The sequence below is a fragment of the Engystomops pustulosus genome, chromosome 9 (genome assembly GCF_040894005.1).
Source record: "Engystomops pustulosus chromosome 9, aEngPut4.maternal, whole genome shotgun sequence".
Lineage (NCBI taxonomy): Eukaryota > Metazoa > Chordata > Amphibia > Anura > Leptodactylidae > Engystomops > Engystomops pustulosus.
Genome location: NC_092419.1, coordinates 54,233,078 through 54,259,673, shown reverse-complemented (window position 1 = coordinate 54,259,673; position 26,596 = coordinate 54,233,078). Strand labels below are relative to the sequence as shown.

Below are 26,596 nucleotides of genomic sequence, written 5' to 3'. Positions count from 1 at the left end.
CACTTTCGTTGGATTTTCCGGCGTTTTGAGGGATTGGGCTGCTCTGACAGGTATTTAACTGGGCATTGTGTCGCTCGCAATCGGATTGTGTCTGCTTTCATGTGACAGAAATCCAGGGGCGTGCCGTCGGATGATCCCACTGATTCGGACTGAGTGTGGATTTAACTTTCAATTTGTGTTGCAAGACAATGCACTCACATACACCAGGAAGAAGAAGGTGAGCTCCAGCAGACCTGAGCGGGGAAGCGACACATGCAGGATATCAGGCGCACAATCTTAGTGAATCGCGGCACAGTGCACGGTTGGACAATGAGCTTTCATGGGAACTCCAGGTAAGTAAATCTCGCCCAAAGTGTCTGTGCCAGTTTTGTGTCCTGGCTGTACTGTGTCCAACAAGACAGAAAAAATTTGGTGCATTCTGCCGGTACAGGGAAGGGGGCGCCAGATTGATGAAGGCCATGTGACACATTTCATGAATCTGTTTGCACTATTTTTGATAAATGTGAGACACAGCACAAATATAATCCTGGGGACCAATCTCCATGTACACAGAACACATGCACTGCTATCACTAGCAGAACTGTGCTATTACTACAGCTTACAGTTGCAGTCGCTGCATTATTTGCTCAGGCTCAGAAGCTCAGCAATCGGAGCAGGTTTCTGTGTATAATGATAACCGGGCTCCTGCCGCAAGGGCCATGGTCAGTGTAATAAACGATCAAGTCAGTCAATATGTTATAGGTAATTCCAGGGCCGGTTTTAGACTAATTAAGGTCCTGAGCAAAATTATTAGCGGAGCCCTAAATTCTCCAGATATACAATTCTGCCCCATACAGTACCCACTGGAAGGTAGGTATGAAACAAGTATTCACTTACCAAGACCACAAGGAAGTATACCATTAATTTATTCACAAGCCTAAAATGCCAGTGAGGGGATCTTTTGCGTCTTCACTACTCTAGAGCACGATGGATGTCACCAGTCAACCGACCATCACCCTAATACAAGAAATATTAAACAATTTATACGTGTATATTCACAGATTATGTACATTACACTGCCAAGGTGTACACTCCCAATTAAATGACAATTAAAATAAGGAAATGGGGGAGTAGTAGGAACAAGTGACAAGGTAAAACTTTTATTTATTTCTTAAATTATAATATGGACAGGCTAGCATGCATAGAAAATTCTAATTAGGGCAAGTTGAGAAATATGAACTATTGAGGAATATAAATGATGTGTGTTGTTGACACTTTGTTTATGGTTTAGAGCAGTGGTGGCGAACCTATGGCACGGGTGCCAGAGGTGGCACTCAGAGCCTTTTCTGTGGGCACTTAGGTAATCACCCCAGGACAGAGTTCACCAAACAGGACCAAATCCATCAAATCTTTCTGCTGTCCCAGGCAACTTGGAGAGAAGCTATAATGAAAGTCTGAATTTGCCCTCCTTATTTTAATTGTATTGGCATCCGATACAATTGAAAGAAGTGGAAGAACAGGTAGCAGTAAGTTACTGTCAAAATGTCACGTTGGCACTTAACAGTAAATAAATGGATTTTGGTTGTAGTTCGGGCACTCTGTCTCTATAAGGTTCGCCATCACTGGTTTAGAGGATAGAGCCACTTAATTAACTGAGACAAATTTCAGCTAGTAAAGTAACACAAGTATCAGTTTCTCCCGATATTTGGTCTGACTGTATGTCCGAATGTTGCAGACATTCGCCATGTCCCAGCAGCTGTCCCCACCCACAGCATGGAATCTTACACTGACCAGCATAGGGAGTGATAGGAGCTAAAACTGCAATAACACTGATTAAAATAGTAAAATAAGGGGTTAAATGATCTTTATTGTGTTAACATCACTAGGGGAATGAGATGTAAGAATTTTCTTTTATGGGTAAACCCCTTTAAGAGCAAAGGTGACGAATGCACAGCCACCATCACCGAGTGCCCAGTGCGCGTTTGTATGCTCAGCAGTGTGGGTCACACTGAGCACCATGCATGGCTGCGTCTCGTTATTGCGCTGTTATCATAGCGCATATTCATTACACAGAACTTAATCACTACGGCCGCTCATCTCTTCCTCATATTGTGACCACTCATCTCCTCATATTGTGGCCTCTCTCATCTCTCCCTTATATTGTAGCCCAAGTTGCAATTTGTATCAGTTAATTACGTGATAACACAAATATCATCCAGACTAGGTTACAAAAATGGTTAATAAAATATAAGATTCCAACGTTATCCTTACCAAGGGCCGGAATAAACAGGGTGTTTGCCCAGAAGAGAATCTCTTATTTCTAATGAATCTAAAATTGTGTTTGTAGGTGCCAGGGAACTGGAGATATTCACATTTAAAGTGAGAATTTCGGTGCAATTTTTTTATATAAAAATCACTCCATACGGTACTTTAACAGTTAATATCTCTGTTTCTGAGACCTATAAACACAAGATTTAGATTCATATAGAAGAGGAGACTCTCCTCCAGGGGCGTAACTACAGCGGTAGCAGCCATAGTAGCCGCTGTGTCAGTGGGCCCCATCATCCGACCTGACGCAATAAAGAATGGAGAATGTGCACCATTATATCTATATTGTACTGCACATGTCCAGCATAATATGTATACAACTTATACTGTGATGTATATATACAGTATCTGTGAAGTGTATATGGTGTCTGTATACACTGTATGTGAGTATGTTGCATATGGCACTGTATGTATGTATATATTCACATGAGAGTATTTATATGTGTGAGTATACTAATATGTATATTTTTTAAGAGGGAAGGGGGCCCCATGCAGTAGCCTGCTAGGGGGCCCTGTCTCTTCTAGTTACGCCACTGCGCCACTGAAATGAGATTCAAGGTATCACAGTGCCAGAGATATAGCCCTCTGAAGTGTACCCCCCCTCCAGATTCCTAGCCGGCAGCTACAGCGAGAATTTGTACCTTACTGCAGGTAGGAGCTGCTGCACCTCACAGATAATGTTAATATTGACTTTATATGTTACTACTAAGGGATAATATCAACTAATGTTCATGCCTTTACTTTTTAATCTGTTTAAGGCTGGATTCACACGACCGGTGCCCACCGCACAGTAGCACGGCGGGCACACGGCAGCGCGCGGGGAGAGGAGGAGGGGGAGAGCACTACTCACCCCCGGCCTTCTCCATAGGGATAAATGGCGCACAGCGCCGTATGCTGTGAAAAAATAGGACATGTCCTATTTTTTCCTATTTTGTCCTATTTTTTCACGGGGTACGGAGCGGTACGGTGCTGCACCGTACCGCTCCCATAGGGCGCCGCGCGCCCATTGCCGTCTATGGGGGACGTATATCGGTCGTATATATGTCGGACGTATATACGTCCCCCTTGCGGTAGTGTGAATGCAGCCTTATTGCTATATTTTACAGGTTGTGACTGTTTTAAAATTTCAAGCTGAAAAGCAGATATTTGTAAACATCAAAATTGTAAAAATTGCCTGGCAGTGAAAGGGTTAATACCCCTTGGTGAATGTCCAGGTGAAGAAGCTTATCATCTATCTCCTGTCTATATATACCTGTTTAGCTATCTATCTCTATATATATATCCTATCTATCCATCTATCAATCAATCTTCTATCTCCTACTGTATTTATCTCTCATAAATATCTTATATCATCTATCTACTGTATATATAATCTACTTTATAGTTCTTCATCAATAACTCTATATAACCTTTAATATTTATCTTCTATCATCCATCTACCTGTCATGTGTCTTCGACCTATAACATTCTCCTACAATCCCAGATATTACCGACACTTACCTACTACTGTGTCTAACTAAAATGTGTTATTATAGCGCAGGGTAGAAAAGCCTCTTATTGAATGTGACGGTTCATAAAATAGTTTTATTTTGGGGCCCCACTTTTAGTTTTGCCCAGGCCCCATTTTGTCTAAAACTGGCCCTGTCCTTACCTACACAAATGTGTAATATCCCTCCTTAGGTCCCACAAATAGGGACAGTGCACAAATAATCAGTGTCAGGGTCCTTTAGTGCACAATCCAAAAGATTATTTATATTTTCTCAAATTGCTCAAATTAGAATTTTCTATGCATACTGGCCTGTCAGTTATTTTGATTTACGAAATAAAAGTAAAGTCTAAGATTGTCCAATTTTTCTCCTACTCCCTTTTTCCTTATTTTGAGTTACAAGAAATATTACCATTACCATTACCACCTTCAACAACTCCTCACCATTAACACCTATACTATTACACATTTACATAGTTAGGGTGTATTCACACGACCATTCGAGGGACATGGGTGTCCCTGCGATCCATGCCTCTGATCGCAGGCACACTTGTGCCCCTCTCTGTGGCACTGCCCCGTCCCAGTTAGCGTCCCCACTCCCTAGTGCACACACGCCAACACTTGTGGAATTAATGGGCCAGCGCACCTCTGATTGGCACTGGCACTTCTGGGTTTCCGATAAAGACTGCTGCTCCCATCAACCCCCGCTGGATCTTTTAGCTATTGCGATTAGAGAAAGCTTCCTAGTGTTGTTTCCATCCTTGTTCCTGCTTCCGTTCTGGTTCTGCTTGATCTCCTGTTGTTGACCCCGGACCCGACCTCCGGCCTGACTGCTTGCCTGTGTCTGACTTGTCTGTACCTCGTCTGGCTTGGCTGCCACCACGGGCTAGTCACACCTGTGGAACGACCTGGTTGCACCGCGCTGCAGCAAGACCATCAGCTTTGTGGCGGGCTCTGGTGAAGACCAGGTGCCACTTAGATTCCAGTCCCAGGTGTCGGCTAGTACCATCAGGTCCAGGGGGTCCACTGACCCCGAGACCTGACAGACACATATATGCATATATATACATATACTATTGAGAGAGGAGGGTTGAGCAGAGGAAATAATGCTATATCATAAAACAACCATCAATGTTATTTAGATGTAAACAGGCATTAAGACCCTTCTTGAAGCTCTCTGCTGTCCCTACTGTGACCGGCGCCGTAAAAAAGCCCTGTCACCTCGGCCCATTAAACCTTGTTTTCTCCAGACTACTTTGGAAAGTACTCTAGTGCAGCAGTATTAACATATAGTAACCTGCAACATAGACCACCTACATATTCTGCATTATTGAAAATTGATTTTGTTTTAAAAATCTATTTACTGCATTGCTCATTCCAGTAAAAGAAAAACTACCGTGGTAGCCAAAATACAGCAAATATTCTTTTCTTAATATGAACCTGTACACAATTTAATCAAAAGGATCGATTTACTTTTATGAGATATTCCAAAACCAATTTTTTTTTTTCGGGAATTAGGGAACATTAATAAATTTTAGTTTTCTCTTTTGTTAACTATTTGTAAAAAAAATCATGCAACAGTGAAAACCCTATGCGAACTAACAATAAGTTTGCATCAATACAAAATCACAACATTTCCCTTTAAAACTCCCTGAATGACAGTATATGAATGCAATGCGCATCCAAGCATCTAATACATTTCAACCCAAGGAAATAAAAGGAAGAAGAATTTGTTATGTGATAATAAAGATCACAGAGACTATGCTAAATGCGTAGGCAGAGAAATCAGACAAGGCCCCTGGGAACGCCTGTCATGGCTGGCCTTTAACAATTCCTCCTCCACCCTTTTATAAATTCGTTCCTCTTAACAAGTTTTATAGTCTATTAAGAGGCAACACAAGTACGGATATAAAATTAATCACTAGATAAGATGTTATGAGGCTTCATGCTCAGAGAAAGGCTTTTTTATTCAGGGTTGTGTCGGACTTTGCACGCTCTTTTGTATGAAACTGCTTGCACAGGTATTGAAGAAGTGTCAGCACCACATTTGTGTTGCATTTGCCGTTTTGTGGCACGGATGCACTATTCTTCATGCGACACAAATTTCTGCACTGAAGGGGGCGTTCCGGTGCTCAGTCGAGCCATGCAAAGTCCGACAGTAGTTTGTTGCACTGCCAATGTTAAAGGTGCACCAAATAAAAAAAAAGTGGTGCATTCTGTAAGAGGAGTGCAGAGTGCACCAGAAATCCTGAATCTGGCGCCCTCTGCAAACTACACAGGCAAGCTGCACATAGAGAAGTTGGCACTGTTCTTAGTAAATGTGCCTCACTGGTTGTCCAAGTGCAAAGCTTACAATGGTGGACCACCCATTAGAAGTGGAAAGAAATACACAGAGGACACACATAGGCTAACCATTATCATCACTGATTTTAAAGGGGTTGTACCAAGTTTGGAAGTTACTGCATCTCCTTTCCACATGCTGACCAATTCAGGAACTACTGGGACCTCCATGATCTTAAAACGAGACCGCCTGTAGACTTCATAACAGAGTCCCTTCCTCAATTTTATAGAATGGGAGTGTCGCAAATTGCATTTTCTGAAACTCTCATTGAATGGAGCGGCGCAACGCATGCTCGATCTACTGCTCCATTCATTAGTGACAACAGGATACCAATTCTCTGGATTGCTGAGGTTCCCAATCTTGTGATCATTGAGGTGCTATTAGTCAGACCCTCACTGGTCAGCTTGTTACCCTCTGTGGACGGCCATGTTATGCTTTTTGGTGGCAAAGTATCATGGTATTAAAGAGAACTTGTCAGCAGAAATAGACCTAATAAACCATTACCAGTTGAATACTTTCCATATCATATTTCTTTCATGGTCCAGTGTTGTGGTATCATCAGTGTTGCGAGCACTGCGCCATCTGAACAAGAGTGCCTTGTTTACATTGCGGCAGTGCCAGAAGTTCCATAGGCGAAAACCAGGCTTATCTCATCATTTCTCATCTCTTACATGGGCAATCCATTACTGATGAAGGTCATGTGATTTTACTGAAATGTTATTTCTGGATTGCATACTGAAAGTCAAATGTAAATATCATTTTGTTGAGTTAAAGAAGATTGCAAGGCATTTGAAAGCCAAGTATTTTTTGTTAAACACTTTGCTTTGATTGATGGCCCTGCATCTTAGGCCATCATTAACAGGTTCTTTTGAAGTCTGATGCATGATGTCAATCACAACAGATGTGATGTTCTGAAATAGAGAGTTTAGCACTGAAGTCAAGCTCTCCCTATCTCTATGACATTACCATATGTACATTTCACTTCAAAGTTGATTATCTGGATGATGCCACCATGCTGGGACACAAAAGGAACATTATCTGGAAGATGTTAATCTGTTGAGAACATATTGGCAGTTGTATATTGGGTTAGTTTCTGCTGACAGGTTCCCTTTAAGAATTCCAAATTCCATATCCTGGTATGGAAACATTCTAGCAGAGTTGACTAGACTGGTACTTAGTGACTCCTCCTTCTATCCCAGGCATCCCAGCACCTGCTGTATGCCCCAGGATCCGACCCTAAATCATAAGTCTATTGTCAGACATGGCAAATAGTTCTCCTGACTCTGCACTGAGCTCCTCTCTGCACCACAGCCACACCCTTGCATTCCAAGACGAGCTCACATATACACAGACTTCCTGCTAGCAAGCAACAGCATGAGTAGAGTAAATCTACAAGCTAAAGGCAAATAAGGTCTTTATCCAGGGGAGGGGGGGGGGGCACTGCAGGGCTGCCAGTGTATGTTAAAGCTCAGATGTAGCATAGATGAGAATGTTTGTGTGCTATATGCATCTCACGAATCTCATCTCATCATCTCTGATCTGTCTCATCTCTCTTTCTATGTGTCAGATACTAGTGAATGTTTAAAAGCTAAATAGAAGTGTACAAGCACTCTGTACCCTGATAATCTAAGCCCATTGTCAGCACACAGCATCTCAAAGCACAGAGGGGTCATGAATTTTACACTGAACAGCCTAGGAAGTGGTAGGAGCTAAAACAGCAATAAAACTGAGTAAAATTGTAAAGTAAAGGGTTTAAAATTATCTTTAATGTGTAAACATTACTAGGGGGTTAAAATTTGAGAATTTTCTTTCATGGGAAAACTTTTATGAGTTATTTTTTCTAAACTAAAACCTGTGTTTGCAGTTTGCGATAAGTTTCACCATCACTGCTCTACTCTAAACAGAGAATAACTTGGGAGCAGCTGCACCCGGAGCTTTATGGATACTGATACAATACGTAAATAGGATATTAAGGTGCATGGTAAAGATTTTGCAATGAGGTCCAGTTACTTCTCTACCCCCCAAAAGAGTTAAATAAATGATAAATTAGAAAAGTAACCTCTTTACAATATCATTTACAATATTTTGCTCAGGCAATAGTGTTAATGTTATGCCAAAGGCAATCAGCATCGATGACTCTTCTAGGCAAGGTAAAAGCTACTTGGTGAAGCTATGGCAAATGGATGATTTAGCTGTAACAAACATCAAATAGTATCACAAACAGGCTGCAGTGGCAAATGCAAATACCCATTTTGGAACAATATTCTGAAGTTCTAATAAGTATATCAATGAAGGATTACAGCTTGTAAGTCATGTATTTGGCTCTGCAACTACTGGGGATCTTTATGAGGGATGAGATTTAAAGAATGTAATTGCTGATCCATTTAGTGATAATTTAATAATACAAAAATCGAATCCTCTAAAAATACATTCCTTAGGGATTCCATCCCGTTACAGGCTAGTGTGTACGCTGATGTTGTAAGTGGCAACAAATATGCAGGGATTCTCTGTTCCTTATTCTAACATCACATTGAGCAGTAGACACTACACAAACACTTGTAAACGTGACAGACTTAGAAGTAACAGGACATTTATAATTGCCAAAGCTGCTTTTTATTCAAGTAGATAGCGAGTAACATTCCTTCACTTGGAGACCTGATTTTGCTTTAGTATTGTTAGCCCAAGAACCCAGAAACACAAAAGAGGTGCAAATCTTTCCTTCATTCTTTATCCCCGAATACATACAGATTTTATTTTCTGGGAGCACAATGGGGGAGGTTTATCAGGAAACTGGTGTACATGAAAGTATGTCACAGATTTTGCCGCTGTTTAAATTGTATATATGCCACACACCCCTTTTGAAAAAAATGTGCTATGGCCTCCACCATAATACTGGTTCAGGTTATAGCTGAATTTAAATAATGGGGCACAAGAGGTTGTAACCTCTTAGTAATTCCAGCATGTTGTGATCTGGGTGTGCTGCTTATAAAGACTGGTGCACATTTGGCCGCTTTGTCCAGTTAAGCTAGAGTAATGTGCTACCAACAAATGATTTTAGGTTGTGCATAAAAGATGTGATCACCTGACATACATCCTTGTGTATCAACGAATCACTAGGACCATAAAGAAAATGTATTTTTACCCCTTCAGAGGGTGTCCCATGCCAAAGCCCTCCAGTGCCAATCTCGCTATCACTCTTAAATAGAACCATAGAACCATATTAATTAACTGACACCCTTCTTTTAGCTAAAAATTGTTTCCTTTACATACCCATGAATCAACTTTATCTTATCCATCTCAACCGGCCCCTCCCATGTACACCTCCCCATATTCCATGTCTCTTCTCAGTAAGTCATGTGACCAGGTGGTCCTTTACCCAGCAAGATTTGCAGCATCATGTATGTATCTGATCATATGGCAGTATCGTGGCATGATTACAGCATGCCTTCATGGACTTCTACTCCTCCCCATCCTCATTGGAGGCTGCTGTGATTTCATGTGATCAGATACACACAAGGGGTAGACTGTTCAAATGTAACAGGACTACAGATGATATCAACCTGGCCACATGAGATGAAGTGGCCAATGATGTAACAGAGCTCTCTATCATTGTTCCACATAGCAGCGTGTTTGTAGCAGTGAGACTTGTGAATCAGGAACAAGGAGGCGGGGCAATGCAGTAACCACTGAATATGCAGGGCCTCATTGGACTCACATAGTGTCATTGGGGGAGATTTATCATTACGCAGGCTCTATGCGAAAGTTCTATGTCTGTCTTTGGAGCTTCCCTTATTTTCATACTTACTAAAGTTTTTGACCATTTGCTAAGGGCTTTAGCCTTTAATAAATCTCTCTAGGTTTTTTTTTTTAATAATCCCAAAAATAATTGCAAGTAGATTAAAATAAGTACATTTTGGAATTATTTAAAAAAATTGCAAATCATAAATGTAGCTTTGCAAGTCGTTACACTAGCAGCGGTTCTATGTTAAGCCACTATTTCTAAGTGGGATTTTTGGACACTTTTTATGCCAAAAAGGCAGTAAAAAGCTCACCTCAGGTGATTTGCATATAAGTTAACAAACTGATTTTTAAACAGCAGCCATGGAAAGGAACCATTTATGGATAAGAGCAATGCTTTTTAATTATAGTTTTTAATGAAGTATTTATTTTGAGTGGGTTAACCCCTTAACGCTGAAGCCACTTTTCACCTTCCTGACACGGCCCATTTTTTAAATTCTGACTATCTATTTAAGTGGTTATAACTTTGGAACTCTTTAACATATCCAGTTGATTTTGAGATTGTTTTTTCGTGACACATTGTACTTCATGTTGGTTGAGAAATTTAAGCAATATGTTTAGTATTTATTTATGAAATAAATGTAAATTTGGCGAAAATTTTGAAAAAAAAACAATGTTTTCCAAATTCAAAATGTTCTACTTTTTGGAAAGTTAGTCATATCACTAAAATAACTTGATAACTAACGTTTCCCATATGTCTGATTTAACTTGGCATCATTTTTCAAACATCTTTTCCTTTATTTAGGATGTTAGGAGGCTTATAACTTTAGGTGCAATTTTTCAGATTTTCACGAAAATCATCAAAACCTGCTTTTGGAAGGTAAATTTAGTTAGAAGTGACTTTATAAGGCCCACATGACAGAAACCCCACACAAATGACACCATTTTAGAAACTACACCCCTCAAAATATTCAAAACACCCTTTGGGAATTTTGTTAACCCTATGAGCGTTTCATGAGGGTGAAAAATAAATGAAAGTGATATTACAGAAATGTAATTTTATCTTACAATATATTCATTGAACACTAAAATTTGTACCTTCACAATGGGTTAAAAAGGAAAATGCATTTTACAATGTTTAGTGCAATTCCTCCTGAGTATGACAATACCCATTTTGTCACTGTACCCTTCTGTACGGGCACAGGGGGGCCCCTGGAAAGGAAAGAGCGCTATTTCGTTTTTGGATGGCAAATATGGCTGAAAAAGTTTTCATGTGTCAGGATGCATTTGGAGAGCCCAAATGGTACCAAAAAAGAAGAAAGCCCCAACATGAGAAACCATTTTGGAAAGTACACCCCTTGGAGAGTTTAGCAAGGTGTAATTTGTGTATTTGCCCCAACAGGGGTTTGATTCAATTAGGCCCCAAAAAGGAAAAAGGTGAACATTTTCTCAAAAAAGTCACTTTTACCCCAAATTTTTGTAAGCCACAAGAGATAAAAGATTAAACAACCCCCATAAATGTGTAAAACTATTTCTCCTAAGCACAGAACTGCACAACTTGTGCATATAAGGTGTTGTAAGGGTACACAGTAGGGCTCAGAAGGGAAAGAGGGATTTTGGTCTTTTAGAAGCCAGATTTGACAGACATCCTTTACATGTGTCAGGATGCATTTGGAGAGCCCTAGTGGTACCAAAACAGAGGGGAACCCCAACAAGTGTCACCATTTTAAAAAAGTGCACCCTTTGCAGAATTTAGCAAAGAGTAATATGTGTATTTGCCCCTACAGGTATTTGCTCCAATTACCGTATATACTCATGTATAAGCCGAGTTTTTCAGCACAAAAAAAAATGTTCTGAAAAACCTCACCTTGGCTTATACTTGAGTCCATGATAAAAAAAAAAAAACTTAATACTCACCCTCCGGTGTCCCCGATGTTCCTCGTGGCTCCCGGTGGCTCTCGATCTATGTCGCGGCTCCCCGTGTCTCCTCTTCTGTCTTCTATCTTCTCTAGCCGGCAGAGTCGCGTCCATGCGATCTGGCCGTCGCACACTATGATGCAGCGCTGTCACAGTGTACAACGGCCGGCAGATCGCATGGACGCGACTCTTCCGGCTAGAGAAGATAGAAGAGTGACGGAGCCACCGGGAGCCGTGATGGGGATCGGGAGCCGCCGGGAGCCGCAACGAACATCGGGGACACCGGAGGGTGAGTATTGAGTTTATTTTTTTTTATCTGTATGCTACACGGGGGCAGGCTGTATGCTACACGGGGGCAGGCTGGCTGTATACTAAACCCTCAGCTTATACTCGAGTCAATAGGTTTTCCCAGTTTTCTGTGGTAAAATTAGGGGTCTCGGCTTATACTCTGTTCGGCTTATACTTGAGTATATACGGTAGGTCCCTAAAAGGAAAAAGATGAAAATTTTCCCAAAAAAGGCACTTTTACAGCTAATATTTGTATCCCATAAGGCATTAAAGCTGAAACAACCCCAAAATAGGTGTACTTGCAATTCTCCCGAGTATAAAATTGCCTCACACGTGCAAATAAAATGTTGTATGGGTACGCAGTGAAGCTCAGAATGGAAAGAGGGGCGTTGGCCTTTTAGAAGCCAAATTTGACAGACATCCTTTACATGTGTCAGGATGCATTTAGAGAGCCGTAGTGGTACCAAAACAGAGGGGAACCCCAACAAGTGTCACCATTTTGGAAAGCACACCAACATTTTGAAAATTTAGCAAGATGTAATATGTGTATTTGTCCGTAAAGGAAAATTTTCCTATAAAGGTAATTTTACCCCTAATTTTTATAGCCACATATGATAAAAAAAATGTAATAACCCCCCCAAAATGTGTAAACCTATTTCTCTCAAGTGTAGAAGTACTCCACATGTGCATATAAAATGTTGTATGGTCGCACAGTAGAAGGAAAGAGGGATGTTTGCCTTTTAGAAGCCAAATTTGAAAGAAATGTTTTACCTGCATTAAGAGAACCCTAGTGGTATAAAACAGATAAGAATCCTAAAATTGACCCCTAATTTTTGAATGCACACCCCTTAGAGAATTTTGCAATGTCTAATATATGTATTTGCCCCTACAGGTGAATGATCCAATTAGGCCCTAAAAATTTAGAAGGTGAAAATTTTCCTATAAATGTCACTTTACTCCTAATTTTTGTAAGCCACAAGGGATAATATATTACCTAAAACTATTCCTCCCGAGTGTAGAAGTACCCCACATGTGCATATAAAATGCTTTATGGGCGCACAGTAGAGGAAAAGAGGGATGTTTGTCTCTTAGAAGCAAAATTTGACAGAAATCCTTCACATGTGTCATGTTGAGAGAGCCCTAGTGGTACCAAAACAGAGGAAACCTGAAAAGTGACCCTTATTGTTGAATACACACCCCTTGGGGAATTTAGCAAGGTGTAATATGTGGTGTAGTGTAATACACGTGGTGAAATGAGCATTTTGAACATATAGATGGTTTCCAAATATGATGTGCAATGGTGCCCAAGATGGATATTGCAATTATTTCTGGAAAGTTCAGTGCCCATTATGTGATGCCCATTATGTGGTGCCCAGTTTGTGCCACTGTAAAATGTCAGGTCTCTGATTAGGAAGCCTTATTTCCTCACGCGAGAAAGACCCTACATGTGATCCTAAACTCTAGCCAGAAAATCCAGCAAGCTCCGGAATGATAAAGAACTTGGAATATAAATAAATAATAATAATAAATAAATAAAGAACTTGGAGAATGATAACGGATCTACTAACAAATCCAGAGACTTAGAGAGGAAATAGAAAACCTAAATAAAAAACATAAAACCCACAAGTGCCCCTAGATTGCAAACTACATCCCGCAATGAAATAATGGAGGGGTATAGGGAGCAACGTGACCTAACAGTTACAATTATTCATTTTACGGAAATGAATTCACAACAGGTTGGGCGTGAATTGTGAATGTGTGGAAGGAGGTGGAATATACTAGGGGACCAACTAAACTTTTGTCACTCTGGAGTTGTTGCAGGTCTCTTAGTGTTATGTAGTGTCCATCCTAACTCGTCTTTTGGAACAGACTCTTTATTTAATCCTACCTTTAGAAGCAGCAGAATTCACTGGGAAAATGCTGTCCTGGCAAAACATGGGAACATCTCAGCACCACTAAACATGGTGCTACAGAGCAAAAGGTTTCTGGAATGTAAAGGGCTGTACACTGCTTGGGGTTGACTCCTTTAAAATAAAATTATACAGTAAAATAATGGTGACCACTATCAGAGGTGGTCACCAACAAAAACAAATTATGGCTAACCTACAGGATAAGGGCTGACAAGGGCGTTTTCAGAATGGATGGCTCCAATACTCTTAACCCCTTAACGCTCGGCGCAGAGGTATAAGGGATGTATGAAGAGGGCTCACGGGCTGAGTCCTCTTCATACAAAGGTGGGGGTTTTTGCATATTGCATAAAACCCCCACCGCTAATAACCGCGATCAGTGCTACTAACCCCTCCGTTGCCGCCGGCAAAGTCGCCGGCGGCATCTAAAAGACGGCGGCGCGCGGGTGCTGCCATCTTTGTTTTGATCGCTGCGCCCCCGAACATCATCGGGGGGCGGCGATCGGTTGCCATGGTAGCCTCGGGTCTTCGTTTGACCCGAGGATACATGGCTTCTGCATATGCATTACAATGAACCTGTGGCTCATTGTAATGTATAGTGTGCAAAAATGCCATATATTGCAATACTGTAGTATTGCAGTATATGGTAGGAGCAATCTGACCATCTAGTTAATGTACCCTAGATCAGTGATTTTCAACCTTTTTTGAGCCGCGGTACACTTTTTATACTTAGAAAATCCTGGGGCACACCACCAACCAAAATAGCACAAAATGACACTAAAACAGTCATATTATACATATACTTAATAATATAAATTCTAAATTTATTTTACTCACTCAGTGTGAAACCTGGGCCTGTTTCGATAAACATAAAAGGGATATCCTGGCAGGAATGGTGGAAAGACGCACACAAAGCTCTTCCTCAACAGTTCTCAGTTTCTCCCTGTTTTTAGTATATGGTGCTGATTATTATGTGGCTCATATACTGCAAAATAAAGGGGTACAATGAGAAGTATTATGGCCATGAGGCCAGAGGACAAGTGCCAGCTCATATACTCAGCATATGAGCTGGTACTTGTAGTACTCCAGCCTCATGACTATAGTATTTCTCATTGTTATATGCAGTATACTGCTGGAGTACTAAAAGTACCAGCTCATATGCTGAGTATTCTGCCAACAGTTCATATACTCAGGCAAAAGCTCATATAGTCAGCATTATTGGCGGGCATTACCTTGGCGGTGGGCAAATGCGAGAGTCTCTCCGCTCTCAGGATGATGCGCCGGCCTCGGTGACGTCATTTTGTCGCACGAGGTTCAAAGCTTGTGCATGTGTTATTGTACACGTCTCCTACATTGTAAGAAGCCTTGACTGCGCATCGCTGCGCACTGCCGGGAAACAAAACACAGGGGGCACCATAGTTTGGGGAACTTTCCCCGCGGCACACAGGTTGAAAATCACTGCCCTAGATGGTCTAAAAAATAGTGAAAAAAAAAAAGAAAAAAAAAAGTTAAAAATAAAAAAAATTAATAAAAAATATTAAAAGTTCAAATCACCCCCCTTTCCCTAGAACGGATATAAAACATAATAAACAGTAAAAATCACAAACATATTAGGTATCGCCGCGTCCCAAAATGCCCGATCTATCAAAATATAAAAACGGTTACGGGCGGCGGTGACCTCCGAGGCGGGAAATGGCGCCCAAATGTCCGAAATGCGACTTTTACACCTTTTTACATAACATAAAAAATTTAATAAAAAATTATCAAAATGTCGCACCGACCTCAAAATGGTAGCAATGAAAACGTTGCCTCATTTCGCAAACATTGACCCCTCACACATCTCCGTGCGCCAAAGTATGAAAAAGTTATTAGCGTCAGAAGATGGCAAAACATTTTTTTTCTTTTTTGTACACATTCGTTTAATTTTTGAAAATGTATTAAAACTAGAGATGAGCGAACATGCTCGTCCGAGCTTGATGCTCGGTCGAGCATTAGGGTACTCGAAACTGCTCGTTACTCGGACGAATACTTCGCCCGCTCGAGAAAATGGCAGCTCCCGCCGTTTTGCTTTTTGGCGGCCAGAAACAGAGCCAATCACAAGCCAGGAGACTCTGCACTCCACCCAGCATGACGTGGTACCCTTACACGTCGATAGCAGTGGTTGGCTGGCCAGATCAGGTGACCCTGGGATAGACTAGCCGCTGGCCGCGCTGCTCGGATCATTCTGTCTCTGGATGCCGCTAGGGAGAGAGCTGCTGCTGCTCAGGGAAAGCGTTAGGGTGTTCTATTAGCTTACTGTTAGGCAGGAGTGATTCTCAAAGAACCCAACAGCCCTTCTTAGGGCTACAATAACGTTCTACTTTTTTTATTTTAATTTGCATATTTTACCATTTTGTGAGGAATTAGCAGGGGGACTTGCTACCGTTGTGTTTAGCTCTTAGTGGCACACATATCCATAGCAAAGACCGAAGTGGGAAAATTCAGTAGGGGTTGGATTTCTATTAGGCAATAACTCAGTGTCATCTCATCTGGCATAGTACTGTGCTTCCTTTGATACTTGGCTAGAAAATAGCCATAGGAGAATACAAACAGCTTCTTGAAGCCTACAGTAGCGTTCTATATATTTGATTTCTGGTTGATCTGCTGGTGGCTGTAGTTTCTGCAGTGCATGTACTTGCCAATTCTGAGCAATTTGTAGTGAGACTTGCGACCGCTGTGTTCTGCGCTTAGTGGCGCACATATCCATAGCAAAGGCTGAAGTGGCAAAATTCAGTAGGGGTTGGATTTCTATTAGGCAATAACTCAGTGTCATCTCATCTGGCATAGTACTGTGCTTCCTTTGATACTTGGCTAGAAAATAGCCATAGGAGAATACAAACAGCTTCTTGAAGCCTACAGTAGCGTTCTATATATTTGATTTCTGGTTGATCTGCTGGTGGCTGTAGTTTCTGCAGTGCATGTACTTGCCAATTCTGAGCAATTTGTAGTGAGACTTGCGACCGCTGTGTTCTGCGCTTAGTGGCGCACATATCCATAGCAAAGGCTGAAGTGGCAAAATTCAGTAGGGGTTGGATTTCTATTAGGCAATAACTCAGTGTCATCTCATCTGGCATAGTACTGTGCTTCCTTTGATACTTGGCTAGAAAATAGCCATAGGAGAATACAAACAGCTTCTTGAAGCCTACAGTAGCGTTCTATATATTTGATTTCTGGTTGATCTGCTGGTGGCTGTAGTTTCTGCAGTGCATGTACTTGCCAATTCTGAGCAATTTGTAGTGAGACTTGCGACCGCTGTGTTCTGCGCTTAGTGGCGCACATATCCATAGCAAAGGCTGAAGTGGCAAAATTCAGTAGGGGTTGGATTTCTATTAGGCAATAACTCAGTGTCATCTCATCCGGCATAGTACTGTGCTTCCTTTGATACTTGGCTAGAAAATAGCCATAGGAGAATACAAACAGCTTCTTGATCTTGAAGCCTACAGTAGCGTTCTATATATTTGATTTCTGGTTGATCTGCTGGTGGCTGTAGTTTCTGCAGTGCATGTACTTGCCAATTCTGAGCAATTTGTAGTGGGACTTGCGACCGCTGTGTTCTGCGCTTAGTGGCGCACATATCCATAGCAAAGGCCGAAGTGGCAAAATTCAGTAGGGGTTGGATTTCTATTAGGCAATAACTCAGTGTCATCTCATCCGGCATAGTACTGTGCTTCCTTTGATACTTGGCTAGAAAATAGCCATAGGAGAATACAAACAGCTTCTTGATCTTGAAGCCTACAGTAGCGTTCTATATATTTGATTTCTGGTTGATCTGCTGGTGGCTGTAGTTTCTGCAGTGCATGTACTTGCCAATTCTGAGCAATTTGTAGTGGGACTTGCGACCGCTGTGTTCTGCGCTTAGTGGCGCACATATCCATAGCAAAGGCCGAAGTGGCAAAATTCAGTAGGGGTTGGATTTCTATTAGGCAATAACTCAGTGTCATCTCATCCGGCATAGTACTGTGCTTCCTTTGATACTTGGCTAGAAAATAGCCATAGGAGAATACAAACAGCTTCTTGATCTTGAAGCCTACAGTAGCGTTCTATATATTTGATTTCTGGTTGATCTGCTGGTGGCTGTAGTTTCTGCAGTGCATGTACTTGCCAATTCTGAGCAATTTGTAGTGGGACTTGCGACCGCTGTGTTCTGCGCTTAGTGGCGCACATATCCATAGCAAAGGCCGAAGTGGCAAAATTCAGTAGGGGTTGGATTTCTATTAGGCAATAACTCAGTGTCATCTCATCTGGCATAGTACTGTGCTTCCTTTGATACTTGGCTAGAAAATAGCCATAGCAATAGGATAGCATTGTTTGGTTTTAAAAACTCAAAAAAAAACAAAAAACACAAAAAAAAAAAAAAAAACACAAAAAAAACCAAAAAAAAGTAAAAAAAAAAATAAAGTTATAACTCTCATTTTAAAAATGTTTAACCCGAGGGCTAGGGGTAGAGGACGAGGGCGGGGACGTGGGCGTCCAACTACTGCAGGGGTCAGAGGCCGTGGTCCTGGGCGGGGTGAGACACCACCTGCTGATGAGGGAGCAGGGGAACGCCGCAGAGCTACACTCCCTAGGTTCATGTCTGAAGTTACTGGGACTCGTGGTAGAGCACTGTTGAGGCCAGAACAGTGCGAACAGGTGATGTCGTGGATTGCTGACAATGCTTCGAGCAATTTGTCCACCACCAGTCAGTCTTCCACGCAGTCCACCCATGTCACCGAAATCGCCACTCCTCCAGCTCCTGCACCTCAGCCTCCTCCCCCCCAGTCTGCCCCCTCCCAGGAAAATTTGGCATTTGAACCGGCATACTCTGAGGAACTGTTTTCTGGACCCTTCCCACAGTCACAAACCACTTGTCCGGTTGCTGCTGAGCAATTTTCCGATGCCCAGGTTTTCCACCAGTCACAGTCTGTGGGTGATGATGACCTTCTTGACGTAGTGGAAGTGTGTAAAGAGGTGTCCGACGATGAGGAGACACGGTTGTCAGACAGTGGGGAAGTTGTTGTCAGGGCAGGAAGTCCGAGGGGGGAGCAGACTGAGGGATCGGAGGATGATGAGGTGACAGACCCAAGCTGGGTTGAGAGGCCGGGTGAACACAGTGCTTCTGAGACGGAGGAGAGTCCTCGACCTGAACAGGTTGGAAGAGGCAGTGGTGGGGCCAGACGGAGAGGCAGGGCCAGAGCTGGTGCATCAGCGCCACTGTCAACTAGTGAAGCTCCCGTGGTGAGGGCTCTTGCGGCGAGGGCTAGATCTTCAGAAGTGTGGAGGTTCTTTAAGGAAACACCGGATGACCGACGGACTGTGGTGTGCAACATTTGCCAAACCAGGCTCAGCAGGGGTTCCACCACTACTAGCTTAACTACCACCAGTATGCGCAGGCATATGAATGCTAAGCACCCCACTCAGTGGCAACAAGCCCGTTCACCTCCGGCCGTGCACACCACTGCTCCTTCCCCTGTGTCAGCTGCTAGTCAGCCCCCTGCCCAGGACCCTGGCACAAAAACCCCATCGTCGCCTCCACGATCCTCCACAGCATCCACCAGCGTTCAGCTCTCCATACCCCAGACGCTGGAGCGGAAACGCAAATATAGTGCAACCCACCCGCACGCCCAAGCCCTTAATGTGCACATCTCCAGATTGCTTAGCCTGGAGATGCTGCCCTATAGGCTAGTAGAGACCGAGGCCTTTCGCAACCTCATGGCGGCGGCCGCCCCTCGGTATTCGGTCCCCAGCCGCCACTACTTTTCCCGATGTGCCGTCCCAGCCCTGCACCAGCACGTGTCAGACAACATCATCCGTGCCCTGACCAACGCCGTTTCTGACAAGGTCCACCTGACCACGGACACGTGGACGAGTGCTGCCGGGCAGGGCCACTATATATCGCTGACGGCACATTGGGTTAACTTGGTGGAGGCTGGGACCGAGTCTGACCCTGGGGCTGCTCATATACTGCCGACGCCGAGGATTGCGGGGCCTACCTCGGTCCAGGTGTTTCAGGCCTACTATGCCTCCTCCTCCTCCCACCCCTCCTCCACCTCCTCCTCCGAACTACCATCCGTGGGCACGGCGCCATCAGTCGGTAGCTCTAGGCACAGCAGCAGTGCCGTCGCTAAGCGACAGCAGGCGGTGCTCAAACTGCTGAGCCTAGGCGACAAAAGGCACACCGCCCAAGAGCTATTACAGGGCATCACGGCGCAGACTGATCTGTGGCTGGCACCGCTGAACCTCAAGCCGGGAATGGTTGTGTGTGACAACGGCCGTAACCTGGTTACATGTGTTAAATCTGATAGTGCAGCGTTTCCTCAAGACATACCCCAATCTGTCTGATTTGCTCACGAAGGTGCGCCGCATCTGTGCGCATTTCAGGAAGTCCAGCCCAGATGCTGCCACTCTCAGGGCAGCGCAGCGCCGCCTCCAACTGCCCGCTCACCGACTGTTGTGCGACGTGCCCACGAGGTGGAATTCAACACTGACCATGTTATCCAGAGTTTACCAGCAGCGCAGAGCGATTGTAGACTGCCAGATGTCAACTTCCACCAGAACTGGTAGTCAGGTCAGTCAGCTTCCTCAAGTCTACAATGAGGAGTGGACGTGGATGTCTGATATCTGTCAGGTGCTGAGTAACTTTGAGGAGTCAACACAGATGGTCAGTGGCGATGCCGCCATCATCAGCCTCACCATCCCGCTGCTTGGCCTGTTGAAAAACTCTCTGGTCAGCATGAAGTCGGAAGCTTTGCGCTCGTCACAAGAGACGGGGGAAGAATATTCCCTTGTTGATAGCCAAAGCACCCTGAGGTCTGTTTCTCAGCGCATATCGGAGGAGGTGGAGGTGGAGGAGGATGAGGAGGAAGAGGAGGAGAATGTTGGCGAGACACAAGAGGGGACCATTGTTGAGTCCTTCACTGTTCAGCGTGTATGGGCAGAAGAAGAGGAGTTGGAGGAGGAGGAAATGGACAGTCAGGCCAGTGAGGGGAGTGAATTCTTACGCGTTGGTACTCTGGCGCATATGGCAGATTTCATGCTAGGCTGCCTATCCCGTGACCCTCGCGTTCAAAGAATTTATTCCAGCACCGATTACTGGGTGTTCACTCTCCTGGACCCACGGTACAAGCAAAATCTTCCCACTCTCATCCCTGGAGAGGAAAGGAGTGTGAGAATGCATGAATACCAGCAGGCCCTGGTGCACAAGCTGAAACAGTATTTCCCTTCTGACAGCGCTAGCGGCAGAGTGCGTAGTTCTGCGGGACAAGTAGCGAGGGAGAGTAGGCGAGCAGGCAGCTTGTCCAGCACTGGCAAGGGTACGCTTTACAAGGCTTTTGCCAGCTTTATGTCACCCCAGCAAGACACTGTCACCTGTCCCCAGTCTCGGCAGAGTAGGGCTGATCTTTACAGAAAGATGGTGAGGGAGTACGTAGCTGACCATACCATCGTCCTAAATGATCACACAGCTCCCTACAACTACTGGGTTTCAAAGCTGGACATGTGGCACGAACTGGCGCTGTACGCCTTGGAGGTTCTTGCCTGCCCTGCCGCTAGCGTCTTGTCCGAGCGGGTTTTCAGTGCAGCTGGTGGCATCATCACCGATAAGCGTACACGCCTGTCGACTGACAGCGCTGACAGGCTGACGCTTATTAAAATGAATAAAGGCTGGATTTCTCAGAATTTCCAATCTCCACCAGGTGAAGGAAGCTCAACCTGAATAATTGATCCACTCCTCCTCCTCCTCCTCATTTTCCTCCTTCTCCTCCTCTTTGTACAGTAAAGCAGAGGAAAATGGCTATTTTTTGACAGGGCCCACTGGCTCTTGCTATAGTACTTCATGCATTTAATTTTTCTGGAGGGCCACCTACCCGGTCCTCTGTTTGAAACAATTTTTGTGAGTGCCACATACAGGCACTCAATCTATTCCATTTTTCTGGAGGGCCACCTACCCGGTCCTCTGTTTTAAAAAATTTTTGGGACTGCCACATACAGGCACTCAATCTATTCCATTTTACTGCAGGGCCACCTACCTGCTCCTCTGGTTTGAACAATTTTTGGGACTGCCACATACAGGCACTCAATCTATTCCATTTTACTGGAGGGCCACCTACCTGCTCCTCTGGTTTGAACAATTTTTGGGACTGCCACATACAGGCACTCAATCTATTCCATTTTACTGCAGGGCCACCTACCTGCTCCTCTGGTTTGAACAATTTTTGGGACTGCCACATACAGGCACTCAATCTATTCCATTTTACTGGAGGGCCACCTACCTGCTCCTCTGGTTTGAAACATTTTTGGGACTGCCACATACAGGCACTCAATCTATTCCATTTTACTGCAGGGCCACCTACCTGCTCCTCTGGTTTGAACAATTTTTGGGACTGCCACATACAGGCACTCAATCTATTCCATTTTACTGGAGGGCCACCTACCTGCTCCTCTGGTTTGAACAATTTTTGGGACTGCCACATACAGGCACTCAATCTATTCCATTTTACTGCAGGGCCACCTACCTGCTCCTCTGGTTTGAACAATTTTTGGGACTGCCACATACAGGCACTCAATCTATTCCATTTTACTGCAGGGCCACCTACCTGCTCCTCTGGTTTGAACAATTTTTGGGACTGCCACATACAGGCACTCAATCTATTCCATTTTACTGCAGGGCCACCTACCTGCTCCTCTGGTTTGAACAATTTTTGGGACTGCCACATACAGGCACTCAATCTATTCCATTTTACTGCAGGGCCACCTACCTGCTCCTCTGGTTTGAACAATTTTTGGGACTGCCACATACAGGCACTCAATCTATTCCATTTTACTGCAGGGCCACCTACCTGCTCCTCTGGTTTGAACAATTTTTGGGACTGCCACATACAGGCACTCAATCTATTCCATTTTACTGGAGGGCCACCTACCTGCTCCTCTGGTTTGAAACATTTTTGGGACTGCCACATACAGGCACTCAATCTATCCCATTTTACTGGAGGGCCACCTACCTGCTCCTCTGGTTTGAAAAATGTTTGGGACTGCCACATACAGGCACTATCCAAATTAAATTGTCTCCATAGCAGCCTCCACACGTTGTCTCCATTGCTACCTCCAAAAGTCGTCCATATAGCTGCCTCCATACATCGTCCCTTTATCAAACGAGGTGTGTCAGGCAGAAATTTGGGTTGTTTTCATGGATTCCACATCAAAGTTGTTAACTTTGTCGCCACCCTGCTGTGTAATCCCCAAAATATACTGGCAAACTTTTACCATTTAGGGATATTATTTCAGCGCTTCTTGCGCATCTGTTTACATTCCCCTCACCCGGCATATCCTAAACTTATAAGAACGCTACTACACTTGATCTTATACAAAAGGTTCTTAGAAGTGCTGTTTGGGGAGTAGCCTAGAGACAGGGGCTTGGATTGGCGAAAGCTCGCCTGGCAGCGGAACGCCAGCTCCATGCGCATCATGCGCTTCTTGCGCATCTGTTTACATTCCCCTCACCCGCCATATCCCAAACTTATAAGAACGCTACTACACTTAACTTGGTGCAGGCTGGGACCGAGTCTGACCCTGGGGCTGGTCATATACTGCCGACGCAGAGAATTGCGGGGCCTACCTCGGTCCAGGTCTCAAAGGCCTACTATACCTCCTCCCACCCCTCCTCCACCTCCTCCTCCTCCGAATTACCATCCGTGGGCATGGCGCCATCAGTCGGTAGCTCTAGGCACAGCAGCAGTGCCGTCGCTAAGCGACAGCAGGCGGTGCTGAAACTGCTGAGCCTAGGCGATAAAAGGCACACCGCCCAAGAGCTATTACAGGGCATTCCACATCAAAGTTGTTAACTTTGTCGCCACCCTGCTGTGTAATCCCCAAAATATACTTGCAAACTTTTACCATTTAGGGATATTATTTCAGCGCTTCTTGCGCATCTGTTTACATTCCCCTCACCCGGCATATCCTAAACTTATAAGAACGCTACTACACTTGATCTTATACAAAAGGTTCTTAGAAGTGCTGTTTGGGGAGTAGCCTAGAGACAGGGGCTTGGATTGGCGAAAGCTCGCCTGGCAGCGGAGCGCCAGCTCCATGCCAAGATCCAACTAACATAGTTTTAACTGCAGCACCTTTAATCTACTACTAGTTCACTGCCTCCATACATGGTCCCCTTATCAAACGAGCTGTGTCAGGCAGAATTTTGGGTTGTTTTCATGGCTTCCATGTTAACTTTGTCGCCACCCTGCTGTGTAATCCACAAAATATACTGGCAAACTTTTATCATGTACCGATATTATTTGAGCGCTTCTTGCTCACCTCCTTTGGTTCCTCTCTGCCACCCATTGGTTTGAAGCCTGAGTCCATTTAGGGTATGTCGCCATGCCACTCTCTAGCCTGCCGCTGCTGCCGCTGCCTCTGCATGAAGTCCCCTATAGTGTCAGGGTCAATTATTGGATGTTTTAGATGCTATCTAGCTTCATTCTGTCACTCTGTCATGGCCATGCTGTTGCCCATAATTTTGGCATAATGGTGCGATTATGCAGCCTCAGAGGCATCCATGCATGCTGCCCCTGCTGTTTCCTGTCCATTTCCGTGGTGTTTCCATCCTTTTCTGAGGTTCCCAGGTGTTTGGCCAAGCTTCCCTGTGCAGAGCCTTGGTCCCCTTGAAAAATGCTCGAGTCTCCCATTGACTTCAATGGGGTTCGTTATTCGAGACGAGCACTCGAGCATCGGGAAAAGTTCGTCTCGAATAACGAGTACCCGAGCATTTTAGTGTTCGCTCATCTCTAATTAAAACACAATAAAACCTGTATAAATTTAGTATCACCGCGATTGCACCGAACCAAAGAATAAAGTAGGCGTGTTATTTGGAGCGAAGGGTGAAAGTCGTAAAAACTGAGCCCACAAGAACTTTTTTTTTCACTTTTTCCACATTTGGAATTTTTTTTCAGCTTCGCAGCAGACGGCATGTTAAAATAAATAACATTACGGGAAATTAAAATTTGTTATGCACAAAATAAGCCCTCACACAGGCCTGTACACGGAAAAATGAAAAAGTTATGGATTTTTCAAGTTGGAGAGCGAGAAATGAGCCGAAAAACCCTGCGTCCTTAAGGGGTTAAAGGAGTTTGTGCGACCAATACATTAAAAAGTTGAGCACGTCCTAGTCATAGCCATTTTTCACAGACCATTTAGACTATGCTTCATGAAGATCCCTGAAATACGGAGACTGACGCAAATCGGCAGAGAAAAACTGACGTTAACATCTGTTTTTACTGCACATTTTGGCCTTGTTCACGTGCAGATAAGTCACCTTCACAAGGCCATATGTAGGCTGTCAATTGCCCAAATATTCCGGACTAACACCCACCCAGGGAAAGTATATCAATCTTCAGACAATGTAATTTTTTCCCTAAACACACCTGCTTCTTTAAGCTTCTTTAAAACAAGTAAGGCAAAAAAATAAAAAGTAAGTTCCTGTATTTCATTCCTATATTTTCTCACCTGTCCAGCATGTTGAGTGTACATACAGTCGCCTTGTCGTGGCAAAACATGGCAGACACTTTTCAGGATAGAGTTTGCACTAGTTTGCAGCTGATGTAGGGGTGGGAGGAGAAGCAGTGACATATACACATTGTATAGCAGTTGTCATGGAAACAAGAATCCCTTTTCACCTGTCAGTGGATGATGTCATGCTGTTAGGGAATTGCTGACGTCAGAGATGATCACCCCCTGTGTACTAGTGATGTGCTGTGCAGCAGTGGCAGGGTTAAGCCCTGGACAGATGTTCCCCTCCTCCTCAGTGGGTGCACTACGCATGCGCGCTGCCTGCACTGCAGACTGACAGGAGCAGCAGCCCGGGGCAGCCTGAGATGTGCCCGTCCATGGCTCCATCAGGTAGGAGGACATGACCATGCTGCAGGGGTGCCCGGGTGTATAGCATGTGCGGTGCTGCTTACCTTCCTGCTAGGGTGAGGGATGTGTGCAGGACTGTGCCAGGCTGCACCTGTATCTGCTGCTGGGTCCGGAGCCTGGACAGGGTGCTGGGGAGAGGGTGGGGGATGGGGCAGTGACACCTTGTTTACACCCTGCACACAGCCCACACACTGCCCACACTGGGTGGCATTAACTGTTCCCAGCCTGTGATGCCCATGCATTAACCCATCTGTAGCCAGCCATACACGTGTCCTATACTCATCCCATTCATTGCTCTGATGAGCAGTAAGCTGCTCCTTACCTGTTATCTTATTCGGAATTGTTGGGCTACAAGTGTTAACCCCATCCTAGCTGATAAGTGCCTACTTCTCTGCCCTACAGCATCATTTCCACACAGTAAATTGATCCATGCCACAGCGTTTCCCCTTCCTAACATATATAATGTATGCAGTGCAATTCATCTGGAAGCCATTTGTAGCATTTTTGCAGTTACATTGGGGGTCATTTACTAAGGGCCCGATTCGCGTTTTCCCGACGTGTTACCCGAATATTTCCGATTTGCGCCGCTTGTACATGAATTGCCCCGGGTTTTTGGCGCACGCGATCGGATTGTGGCGCATCGGGGCCGGCATGCGCGCGACAGAAATCGGGGGGGCGTGGCCGAAC

General features: G+C 44.2%; 1 protein-coding gene and 1 long non-coding RNA gene across 5 annotated transcripts in view; one reads left to right on the top strand and one right to left on the bottom strand.

Annotated features, from left to right (window-relative positions):
- LOC140077963 (uncharacterized) overlaps positions 1 to 26,038 on the bottom strand; it is a 67,922-nt gene extending 41,884 nt beyond the window's left edge. The window contains exons 1-2 of one of the 2 annotated variants that reach the window (XR_011849865.1): positions 25,954 to 26,038; positions 877 to 996 (exon numbers count right to left, since the gene is read on the bottom strand). This is a non-coding gene — a long non-coding RNA (uncharacterized lncRNA). Of the gene's footprint in view, positions 1 to 876; positions 997 to 25,498; positions 25,585 to 25,953 lie in introns of those variants that run through there. The other variant, XR_011849866.1, reaches the window with a different exon arrangement.
- The window catches only part of LOC140077962 (actin-binding protein WASF3-like), a 57,282-nt gene continuing 56,405 nt past the window's right edge, over positions 25,720 to 26,596 (top strand). For 2 of the 3 annotated variants that reach the window (XM_072125654.1, XM_072125649.1), the window contains exon 1: positions 25,721 to 25,891. The gene's annotated coding sequence lies outside the window, so the exon portion shown is untranslated. Of the gene's footprint in view, positions 25,892 to 26,596 lie in introns of all 3 variants that reach the window. The other variant, XM_072125651.1, reaches the window with a different exon arrangement.